This window comes from Schistocerca cancellata, chromosome 5, assembly GCF_023864275.1.
Source record: "Schistocerca cancellata isolate TAMUIC-IGC-003103 chromosome 5, iqSchCanc2.1, whole genome shotgun sequence".
Lineage (NCBI taxonomy): Eukaryota > Metazoa > Arthropoda > Insecta > Orthoptera > Acrididae > Schistocerca > Schistocerca cancellata.
This window is the reverse complement of record NC_064630.1, coordinates 79819228-79831605: the sequence shown is the minus strand read 5'-3', so window position 1 is coordinate 79831605 and position 12378 is coordinate 79819228.

Sequence of the window (12378 nt, the reverse complement as noted above, 5' to 3'; positions counted from 1 at the left end):
TTATTAAGTTGTGCGTTCACTATGCTGTTTGTAGTAGCTTACCCGCACTCCTATTTTCCTATTCATTATTAAACCTACTCCTGCATTACCCCTATTTGACTTTGTGTTTATAACCCTGTAGTCACCTGACCAGAAGTCTTGTTCCTCTTGCCACCGAACTTCACTAATTCCCACTATATCTAACTTTAACCTATCCATTTCCCTTTTTAAATTTTCTAACTTACCTGCCCGATTAAGGGATCTGACATTCCACGCTCCGATCCGTAGAACACCAGTTTTCTTTCTCGTGATAACGACATCCTCTTGAGTAGTCCCCGCGCGGAGATCCGAATGGGGGACTATTTTACCTCCGGAATATTTTACCCAAGAGGACGCCATCATCATTTAATCATACAGTAAAGCTGCATGCCCTCGGGAAAAATTACAGCTGTAGTTTCCCCTTGCTTTCAGCCGTTCGCAGTACCAGCACAGCAAGGCCGTTTTGGTTATTGTTACAAGGCCAGATCAGTCAATCATCCAGACTGTTGCCCTTGCAACTACTGAAAAGGCTGCTGCCCCTCTTCAGGAACCACACGTTTGTCTGGCCTCTCAACAGATACCCCTCCATTGTGGTTGTACCTACAGTACGGCTATCTGTATCGCTGAGGCACGCAAGCCTCCGCACCAACGGCAAGGTCCATGGTTCATGGGGGGGCACATTACGATGCTGCATTTAATTCCGAAATTCACAGCAACTGGAAAATCTGTTCTGAAGATAGGAATTTCACCTACTGCGCTTTCTACTATGTTTATAAAAAAAATTCATTAAATTAATCTGGACTGCAAGAATTTCAGCAAGAGGTGGACTTTTGCCTACATTCGTTAATCAGATCCTATGCTGCCTTGTAAGGATTGTGAGCTTCTTCAATGAATCTGACACAGCTTTCCCTCTTTGCTTTCTCTACTTCTTTTCTGTACATCCTTTTGGCCTGTAGATAATTGCAGTATAATCTGTCTTTGCTGCCAATATCTTCAGTGGCTCTGACTTTATCATTTAGTTGTTGGACAATGCATTTTATTTTAGCTAATCTATTTTAGCTAAGCTCCTTACTTTGTTTTCAGTGTGTATTTTGATTTGGAGATTGGCTATCTCTTGGGTTTTAGTGGAACTATTCTGTCCCACTTCAGATGTCACCTATATACTGACAAATTTCAGTTACACTTAAGTGCAAGTCCAACGAACTTGTGCACAGCCATCCAGCATGTAAATATGGGTCTACTTATATATAAAAAGGTATATGCTTTCAACGTTAAAAAGGAGACCATAGAAACACTAATACTCCCCATACTCGATTTCAGTGATGTCTTTTTTACGAGGCTTTTCATACAAAAGCTCTTGCAGGTTGGAACTGGTGATAAATGCTTGTGTGTGATATACAGGTTGAGTCAGGAGGAAAGGTACATGCTTTGAGGGGTGATAGTACTCATGATACTGAATAAAAAATTTCATGTGGTCTTATGCCCTATTCTGAATGGTTTCTGAGTTAGAACACATTTAATATTCATTGTTATTGATTTTCTGTATTATCAAACATTGTCACTGTTTACAATGTACCACAGTAGTGTAGAGCAAGTTGAGATGAACAGTTTGATGTGGGACACTTGCTGTCTATCAAGTCGGGAAACTACTTCAAATTGACCTACAAAACTATGTAAGACACAGCACATGTGTGTCGCTCGAATTTTTCAACATTCTTGCACTCTCTTCACACAAACTATTAGTTCTAGAGAAAAAATGAATAGACCTTTTTGATAGGAAATTTAATGTAGTTTAATTTTGTACTGTGACAAGTCTTCACTGGAGGGTGCGGATTTCGAGTTATTCAAGAAAAACGTACAAAAGTGATATTAAATGTGTTCTGTCTCAGAAACCATTAGAAATAACGCATAGGTCCATATAAAGCTTTTTGTTCAGTATCACTAGTACTGTCACCCCCCAAAGCTTGTACCTTTCCTCCTGACTCAACCTGTATTGGTGACATGCTTTATTTAGCCATATCACGCCAGCCTATTAACTATTATCATGGCTACATGCCAATAAGTGTAGAGACTAGAATGCTCTGTGTCTGCTCTATCGTCTTCTCAATCATTGTACTCCCTCTTGTTTGTCTTGCACTCTGCGCTGTCTGAACAGGACAGCAGAAATACTCATTCTCAAAAAAGTAAAATTGTCTCTGTACCACCACACAGCACTGCTATGGTCTCTAAATTGTATCGGGAACCCAACTTTAGAACAATCTCCTCCAAAATATCAGAAAAATTAAATTACTTCAACATTTCAAAATACAGCTAATAATCCACCTTCTACCATAAAAACCATCTCTCTTACATTATGTACAGCTCTTTCTCATTACTCCCCCTTCTTCATAACTTTTCCCTACCCCTTGTTGACAGAGTTCTCTAAGTTCTGTTGTTTCCTAACAGCCACAGTCACTATCATTTAAGTCTTCTCCTCTTCCTTTATCCATTGCACTTCTGATAATATTAAACATGGCTTCAAACGTGCTAACCTAATCTATATCATTCCAAATACCCTTCACCATTACTATTATCATTGTTATTAGTGTCAGATATTATTATTAATGGGAAATTTTTGTAATACCTTTGCTTTGTGATGCTCCAGGTCAGATGTAAGAGGGGAGCCTTAAGGCCTTAATATAAGTCAGGCTAAATAAACAATAAATAAATAAATATAAAAGTCTGCACCAGCACCCCAAATACACAAGTCTGGAACTGCCGACATTTTCATTCATGTTCAGAACTGCAGGCATGTTTACATCGTTGACTTGAAGAACTGATCTTTTTGTAAAGCGGAGATTTACTCACTTTAAAACTTCTGGGAGGTCTAGGTTCGTATTTATTAAACAGTTATTATTCTTTTATGCAGCTATCATGAAATTACGTGGCAATAATACGAATAATGAAATAAAGTGTTCATTGTATGTCATGCTGGTACAAGTGTATGGCTATGTTTACGTTTCACAGTATTTTGGACGTGGGGGACGCTATTAAGCATTTAGCACATGTGAAAGTGGCCTTTAAGAGAAGGGCAAAATGATGATGTAAATCCAGGGGTAGGAATTGGGTTGGACAGGGATGAAGGCAGCGACATACACTCCCTGTCAATGAAGGAACTGAGGCCCAACGATCCACAGAAATTTAGAAACTTCGTCAGAATAGATGTGGCTTGTATTGACAAACTGCTGTCGACTGCACATGAAGGGATTTGCGCAAGTGACACAGTAAAGTTATGTACACACAATACCTATTTCCTCATGTGCAATCGCAGATACATGAAAATAAAAGGGCATGCACTAAATTTATTAGAAAGAACATGTGTACTCATGGACGTTATCATGTCCACATGTTGCCTCATTGCAAAAACAGTCTGCTGTGGATCTCCTCCTTTGCTTGGGAGCTAGTGCTGCTTTTGTTGTGGTGAAAAGACAACAGAAAAAGAAAATGCAAAGGCGGCTGTAGGTGAATAAGTACCTAAATAATAAAGATACGAGAAATACGAAGTAACCGCGTTTTGTTTGCAAATTTTAGAAGATGTTACAGAGAGATTTCAGATTCCCTGCTTCGGAAACTGCAGCGATAAGGCTGGCAATAGAATTTCGGTAGCTAGTAACTGCGACTTATACACCAGTCTGAACTAGTTGTTTCTTATTTCAAAACAAAGCATTTCAGGATTACTCCTGAAACTGAGAAATACTTAAGTGATGTGCTTAATCGTTATGTGAAGATTAAACTTTCAGTGTGTTTTTTTTCTTTTTTATTTCACAAAGAAAGTTGTTTACACAACTTCAGTCATGAAAGATTACAAATAGATTAACATCCTCAGAGTTGACAAACATAAAAATTACATAGACGCCAGAATCTGTCAGAAAAGAGATAACGTTTTCCTATTTTTTTTATTTTTGCGTCATTCATATTCTTAATTCCTATTTCTAGTAATTGGTGAGGAGCTACACATACCCCATCTTGTTTTGTTCAGATGTCAGGCTCCTCAGTTGTTTGCTATGAAGTCATCATAGCATGAATATTTGTCCATGTTTTTTATAGATTTTTGACTTATTGTCATCTGTTTCCCTACTTCAAGATTTAAGGTATCTTATTTTTTATAGTAATGTGAACAGAGAATTCTTTCCTAAGACTTGACGTTCTGGTCATCACATCTCTAATTTTATACAAATAATCTTTAGGAGCTGCATTTTGTACGAGTTTTCTTTGTCTGTAATTATCTATAAATTTAGATGTGCTTTCTTTGGAGTCATCAGACATTATTGCATATAAATTGCTTCACATATAAACCCAGCAGACTACGTTATGAGATACACATGAGGCCCATATGCCTGTCATCTGCTAAAAAACATAAAGATTCGCACAAAAGTCGAGAATCAATGCACTTTACGCGTGACCTCCATTCCCAGGAAATTACGGAGGCAGCAGTGCATATGTGTGATTGCACTATTGGAAATTTATGTGCATGTTCAAAGTTGAACAGGAAAGAGGCGTCGTCAGGATACATCTTAATGATGGAAGCTGTTTCACAGTAGTGTGGCCGCAAAGATGAAAAATGGCTTTTTCAATCCTCACTGGTCACGGCTGACACAACTGCTCTGTTTCTTGTGGCTGTTCCCTCAACACTATCCTTCTTGGCATGCTGAAATAATATAAAAGATGCAATCAAATTAAACCAGTGTAGTAGTTTCGTCAGTAAAGGTGATATGTACACATATTGAAAGTAAGATTATATGCACATTTATGTAAAACATATAAACTCAGAAGTAAACATTTGTTATGCAGCCCTAAACCATCGAGTGCAGACCGACCAGCACAGCACCCCAAAACATCAAGAAGGCACAGACCCGCAAGCCAATGGAAAGAGTGGGCAGCGCCGTGTCTTCAGGAGGAGAGAGTTCAACGCCCCCTGTCAACGCTGATTTAACCAGCTGCCCATTGCTGGTCGGCCCATTTCAGTCACAGACTTCAGAGCATCAGTACTGAGTAATAGGAAGATGATACTTAGCCTGCAGTTTGCGACTAATAATAGAGAGTAAAGTACTTGCATGAAGGAGGTGCAGGAAGTTAAGTTTCTTTTCCACTTAGAAACAAAATGTTCATTTAATCTTCAGGTGTTATGTACAGATCATTTTGGTTTCCTGCCACCGGCCATCACAATCTCTCTCCTTCTTTGTTTGTGTCTGTGCTGTCTCCCAAAGTACCTGACACATTTGTAGCTGCACCTTATAATGGTACAGTGTATCTAGAGGATCATTAGACAGTTTTCCTTGCTGTAGGTCTCTATAACCATGCTTATTCCATTCCATTCCCGCAATAAGAAGCTATCATTAGATACTGAGCTTTTCTTAATGATAATATAGTAAAGAGAAGTTTCGTTTGTTTTATTACTGTAGTTCCAAAAAACTTACTCACTGAAAAATGTGTAGAATATCTCGTGCAACTGCCAACAGAGTCGTCAAGAACTCATGTATTTCTCATCTGCTGACCACAAGTAAAAACAGTAACAAGCAGAAAGCCTGCACAAAATGCTGTGCTCTGTGCGTGCACACATGCACCTTCTCAACGGTGCACGAGCTGGTCCATGGCAAAATAGAACGGTTCATATTTCTCCGTGGCAGATAAACCGTATGCAAAAATCGTAGCTGCACCCATTCTGCCACTAGGTGACAGGCTTCCTAAACCTGACTTATATACATGTTAGGTGTGTTGTGTAACACTGGCTTCAATATTTGTTGCTGCTGTGTGGAAAATGATTTTAAAACAAGACGAAAGAGCATCATTATTATAGTGCTTCGAAATGTATAAATCATTGTGGCATTGTGGGATATTGGAACAGATGAGTACAAAAACAGAAGTTTTAAGATTGCTGAGTCATTCATCCGTTGCTCAGAAAATATTGGGGAATGGCCATGAAGGAAGATGTTTCTTTAAAAATTTAATCACTGCAAAGTTATGAATAAAAGTATGTGTAGACTATGTATCTCTATGTATACCTGACTGCCCGAATATAATCCATTAGAACATATACACTGATGGGAAAAAATCATAACACCAAAAACTCATTAATGTTGAGTAACGAAATTTTGGGATACATTTGTTTAGGTAACTTATTTAAGTGAATAACATAGCAAGATCACCGCATAGTGTAAGTGCGAGGTAAGGCATTGCAAATGTGAAATGCTGATACATTAATAAACGGCATAACTGCCAGAATGTTGAATGCAAGTATGCAAACGTGTATGCATTGTGTTGCACAGGAAGCAGATGTCAGTTTGTGGGATGCAGTTCCATGCCTGTTGCACTTGGTCAATCAATATAGCGACAATTAATGCTATTTGTGTATGACGTAGGGTGTTGTCACCCAATGATGTCCCATATATGCTCGCCTGATGACAGGTCTATGGATGGAGTAGGCAAGGCAACATGTCGAAACTCTGTAGAACCTGTTGGGTTACAACATATGTATGTGGGCGGGTGTTATCCTGTTGGAAAACACCCTCTGAAATGCTGTTCATGAATGGCAACACAACAGGTCGAATCATAAGAGTGACATACAAATTTGCAGTCAGGGTGTAAGGGATTGCCACGTGAATGTTCCTACTGCCATAAGAAATCGCACCCCAGATCACAGCTCCAGTTATAGGTCAAGTGGTGTGTTTAGCATGTAGACAAGCTGGTTGCAGGATCTCAATTGGCATCCTCCTAACCAACACACGTCCATCACCAGCTTTTATCAGAAAACACAACAGACCTCCACTCTGCCTGCAAAGGAGCTCTCTCTTGTCACCACTGAAATTGCAATTGGCAGTGGTTTGGGGTCAGTGGAATGCACACTACAGGGTGTCTGAGTCGAAGCTGTCCTTGGAGTAACAGATATGTAACAGTTCGTTGATTCACTATCATGCCCACAGCTTCTCAAATTGTTGTGACTGATGCAGTGTGATATGCCAGAGTCAGACACCAGATGAACTTTCCTCCCAGTAGTACCACATGGTGGTCTGTAGCCGGGTCCTCTTGTGACCTTACATTCTCGTGACCGCTACTGCTAGCAATGATGTACAGTGGCTACATTCTTGCCAAGTCTTTTTGCAATATTGCAGAAGGAACATCCGTCTCCTCATCATAGCCTTGTCACATGACTTCACTCAAACTCAGTGCGGAGATGATAAGGGCACCTTTGACCTCTTAAAGGTATTTTAACTAACATCAACTCACCATGTCCAATCGTCAAAGGTAACTGATGGTCAAGACAATGTGTATTTAAAGAAAACCTGATTTTCATCCTCATAGTGGGGCTACTAGCGCCACTCTTATGCGACTACTGTGAAACGTTAATAGGCATCATTTTCAGATGTAAAAATAGGCTTTCTCACTTTCATTTATTTCTTAGAACTCCTTCTTGGAATTGTGATTTTTTTCCTTCAGTGTGTATTGCATTACTCATTTCCATAACTGTGTCCCGAATAACGTAAGGTGAAACTGTATTTGCAAATTTCATGTCTTTGAAAGAATTGCCAGTAGCAAGGCATTGTGCGATAATGGGTAAGAACTGACTTGGCAGAACTGCAAAAAAAAAAAAAAAAAAAATGGTTCAAATGGCTCTGAGCACTATGGGACTCAACATCTTAGGTCATAAGTCCCCTAGAACTTAGAACTACTTAAACCTAACTAACCTAAGGACATCACACACACCCATGCCCGAGGCAGGATTCGAACCTGCAACCGTAGCAGTCCCGCGGTTCCGGACTGCAGCGCCAGAACCGCTAGACCACCGCGGCCGGCTGGCGGAACTGCATGTCTCATTGTATAATTTTGTTTTTTGATGATGGGAGTATGGGCATTCATAGAAATGTATCCAGGATGGATGGGTGGCGGAGAGGGAATACCTATGTATGGGGATGCCTATGTGTGGGGATGCCACTTCCCTTTATATATCAAAGATAGACCATCGACACACAAAAAGTTATGATAACCTCAAGTCTCTGAACAAGTTGTCTTGTGTGATCTTTGATGCTAGTTGAACCAGTTTTTAATCAACTTTTTATCTGTTTGTAACAGGGTAGAGGAATTATTGTAGCAGTGGCATCTTTTCTGTCCAACATTCCGAACTGCAGTGTTATTGCATGGTATTATTGACAGTATATTTGCCAGTATTATTGAGCACTCTAGCGGGAATGTTAATAACACTGCACAATACTATAGCACAATATTTTTGGTTATCTAGGCTGCATTAACAACCACAACAAACTTCAACACCACAATGATACCTTGAATTTCAGAAGGATTGGAACAGGGGCTTCTATCTCCCAGAGACAATGCTCCTACATGAATAGCTTCATATGGAGATACAAATCACACCTTATTATGATGTCCAAAATACACTAAACTCTCGCTAATATGGCCCCCAGTAGTCTGACGTCTCAGTATTCCAGCACTCTTCCAGCTGCTAGTTGTTCAACCTGAAATGACACCTACAATAATAAAATTTCGTCTGCAACAATGTTGTTAGTTAATTATAATGTTCAACATTCCTGTACATGTGAAATTGTGGCTTTTCTTATGAATCATTATCATGGCTTCTAAAGGGAAACACATTATGCTAGACCTCAAGCAGAAACTCAAAATTAGATATAAACTGAACTGAGATTTTTCGCAGAAAACCATTGTTGCTGGCAACTATGCATGACCAAACTCTTGCAGAAAAGAGGTAATCATAAGCTCACAGGAGAGTTATGAAGAAACAGATGAAAAAGAGGACATAGGAGGAGAGAACATGAGGATCTCAGGCTGCTGATGCTGAAGCTGGAGATGTCTTCCTGGAGTATGTTATGTAACAATCAGAAACAAGGCCTGACCTATGAAATGCTTTTGAAGCCATCGTGTCATAAAGCATACTAACGTGACATATCATCAAGGTGACAATTAAAATTTTGGGACATGTTTCATAGTGAATGTCGAGTGATACTAATATGCATGTATGCACTCAAGGACTAAGTTTTGTGTAAAAATGAATGTATCTTTTGATTTGAAAAGTACAATCCCTATGTGTTTATACTAAATTTTAGACACTCTCAACAATCCGGCACTTCCGCTAATCCAGCACCCATATGTGTGAGGAATCGCTGGTTTATCTAGAGTCTAGCGTATTAAAAAGCCAGGAACATGGTTCTAACATTTATTATAATGTACCACAGCCAATGTCTGTTAAGACTGTGTTATATGCACTGCATATAAAAACCTACATAATCATAACTGTTTTTTTGTGTGCTTCAAATATCAAGAATAGAAGTAAATAATACTCTAAATAGACATTAAAGATTAATTTAAACCAAGAAAAGCGCATATTATGTCTGTAATATATTTGCTGTTCTATTGAAATAACTAAATGGTTTATAACCAAGATCAAAAACAAACATAGGAAGAAGAGCTTGTGTTTGAGGGCTAGAGTGCTTGGGCGATTTTTGTCACTGTAACTGTTTCATCACTCTTATCTAGCCTGTGGAGATACAATTATGCAGATGTACAAATGTTACAATGTGATAGCTGGGTGAAACTTTTGTCTGCCAACCGTGAACTATCACAAGACAAAACAGTCACTGTGCCACCAGGTTTTGATAACTGCACATGCATGGGTGATAAAATTGTCGCTCTCTGTGCATTTTGTGCTCTCCCTATTTATTTCCAACTATCTATACAGCGACACGCAAACATGACCACATTGCCTTAGCATAAATTGACTGTGCACAAAGACGATATGAAATCATTAAGAGAAATTCACATGGCTCGTCATATCATGGCACTGTTACATCAATGTTATTCACACTCTCCGTCATGTCATGTCAGTTCGCCTAGCCCACACTGAATGATGAAAGTGAGGTTATGTGTTCCCATCCATGATTCAAAAAGTTGGAGTAAAATATGGGAACTGAGGAACTAACAACAATAAACTACAATGGCTAAAGCAAACTTCATAACTTACGTTCTTGCTCAATTTTGTGTGGTTAAATGCTGAAAGTGAAACATTTCAAAACATCGGCATTTATTAACTGGAGAATATATATATAAATAAACACATGAAGCAGTATTTATAAGCGAATGAGTAGAGCATGTTCACCTTATCCATTACATTTGTTTTTTCTTATGTAACACCATAAGCAACTGTATTTTTTCTTCTTCATTACAGCTGACATTTTACTTCAAATTGCTCATCATCTTATGTTCTTATTACATTGCGGGCATCAGTTCTTTTCTGTTATTTTCTGTAATTTTCTAGTTGCAGATACTATCTAACCTCGCATGTGAAAGAATACACAATAGAAAAAAATGTCTAAGTCATTATGGAACATTTGCAATTTGCCACGAAAACAAAAACACAATAAAAAAGTTACCTCAATTGGAAGTGGAGTGGGGGAAAGGAAAGGAAAGGAAAGGGAAGCAACAATTGCTGTCAGCAGCGTCAGTACTATATGCGGAATCAGTGGCGATGACTGCAAATGTGTGCCTGACTGGGATTTGAACCTGGGTCCTCCTGCACCTTAGGTAGTTGTAGTTGCAATAACTATGGAACCCTCATGGACACAGTATTTATCGCCATTGCACGAACTTTCTCGGTACACCCCTTAGCTGATCCACATTCCCACCTAGCACGACCTGTCTGCAGTTCCCATCCATGTCCTCCATGCTTGCTACTTTGATAAATGTAATTGTGGATCCGCACCAAAGTTGGTGGACTCATTGAGTGACCACAGCAACAATATGTTTATTCAACAGGTCATCTATCGATTTTTCGCGTCGTTCTCGCGTATTATTTCGACGGTGTAACTCACTGTCTTATTCAGATGCTCCCTGAAACTGGTCCTTGGGTGGATCAGGTCCAGTATGTATGCCTGGTGCTAGGTGTTCTGTTTTCCGTTTGCGCTACCTCTAGCGCTCCATCCCCGGTCCGTACGTGGTCCGTGACCACCAGGGGCGTCTCTAGTTGTCCTCTTTTGCCGCTGTTGCTCCAACCGCCATCTGCACTGGCTTAATCGTCCTCTGGCTGGTGTCGTGCCCACAGTCTTCCTGACCACATCCCTCCCAAATTGTAATAAAAAGTCCACAAAGCACAAACAGTGCACCACACAAATATATGTAAATGTGGCAAAATTGCAAACACTGCCACATCGTCTGATGCACTGTTTTCGGTCCACCTGCAGTCAGGCGCCTTGTCCGTAGTTCACGCCCACCAGGAGTGGCTTCAGTTGTGTTCTCTTGCCACTCTTGATTCAACTACTGTTTGCAACTAGTTTGGCAATCCTCTGGTGTCGTGCCTGTTGTATTATGCTCTGTTTCACGTCCGCGCCGCGCCAGGCGTTCTATCAGCCAACTGCTACCATCTTGGCTGTTCTCTAGTTATCTTGGCCGTTATGTGTGAAGTATTGCCTATTGGGACAGGCTTCTGGTGTCAACCTTCTCAGCAGGCGCTCCTGGTGTTCCGTCTTCTCCGTGGGACGATCGGGTGTGTGGTCTTATGTTCACTACTGTTGGGTCTGTCTAGTACAAAATTAAATTGAATGTGCTATGCACACCAGAATAATAAATTCAGTACTAGCATTAGTCTCCTGACACTGTAAACAGATTCTAAATGTGGCGCATCATTGTGACTGTGGTAGCCATTCCTGACCATGAATAAAAGCAGCAAGTTATATCTTCGGTTGGCATGTTTTCTTGTTTGGAAAAGAGTTCTCATAATAACTAACTTGTAAATTTTTTCTTGTGCCTTGTAGACTGTTGAGACTAAGTTACATCCTAATTCTTTTTCGGATATATCATTCTGTTCTATGTTTTTTGTTTTGAGTGATACTTATGTTGTTTTACCAGGTGATCAATGTACACTCCTGGAAATGGAAAAAAGAACACATTGACACCGGTGTGTCAGACCCACCATACTTGCTCCGGACACTGCGAGAGGGCTGTACAAGCAATGATCACACGCACGGCACAGCGGACACACCAGGAACCGCGGTGTTGGCCGTCGAATGGCGCTAGCTGCGCAGCATTTGTGCACCGCCGCCGTCAGTGTCAGCCAGTTTGCCGTGGCATACGAAGCTCCATCGCAGTCTTTAACACTGGTAGCATGCCGCGACAGCGTGGACGTGAACCGTATGTGCAGTTGACGGACTTTGAGCGAGGGCGTATAGTGGGCATGCGGGAGGCCGGGTGGACGTACCGCCGAATTGCTCAACACGTGGGGCGTGAGGTCTCCACAGTACATCGATGTTGTCGCCAGTGGTCGGCGGAAGGTGCACGTGCCCGTCGACCTGGGACCGGACC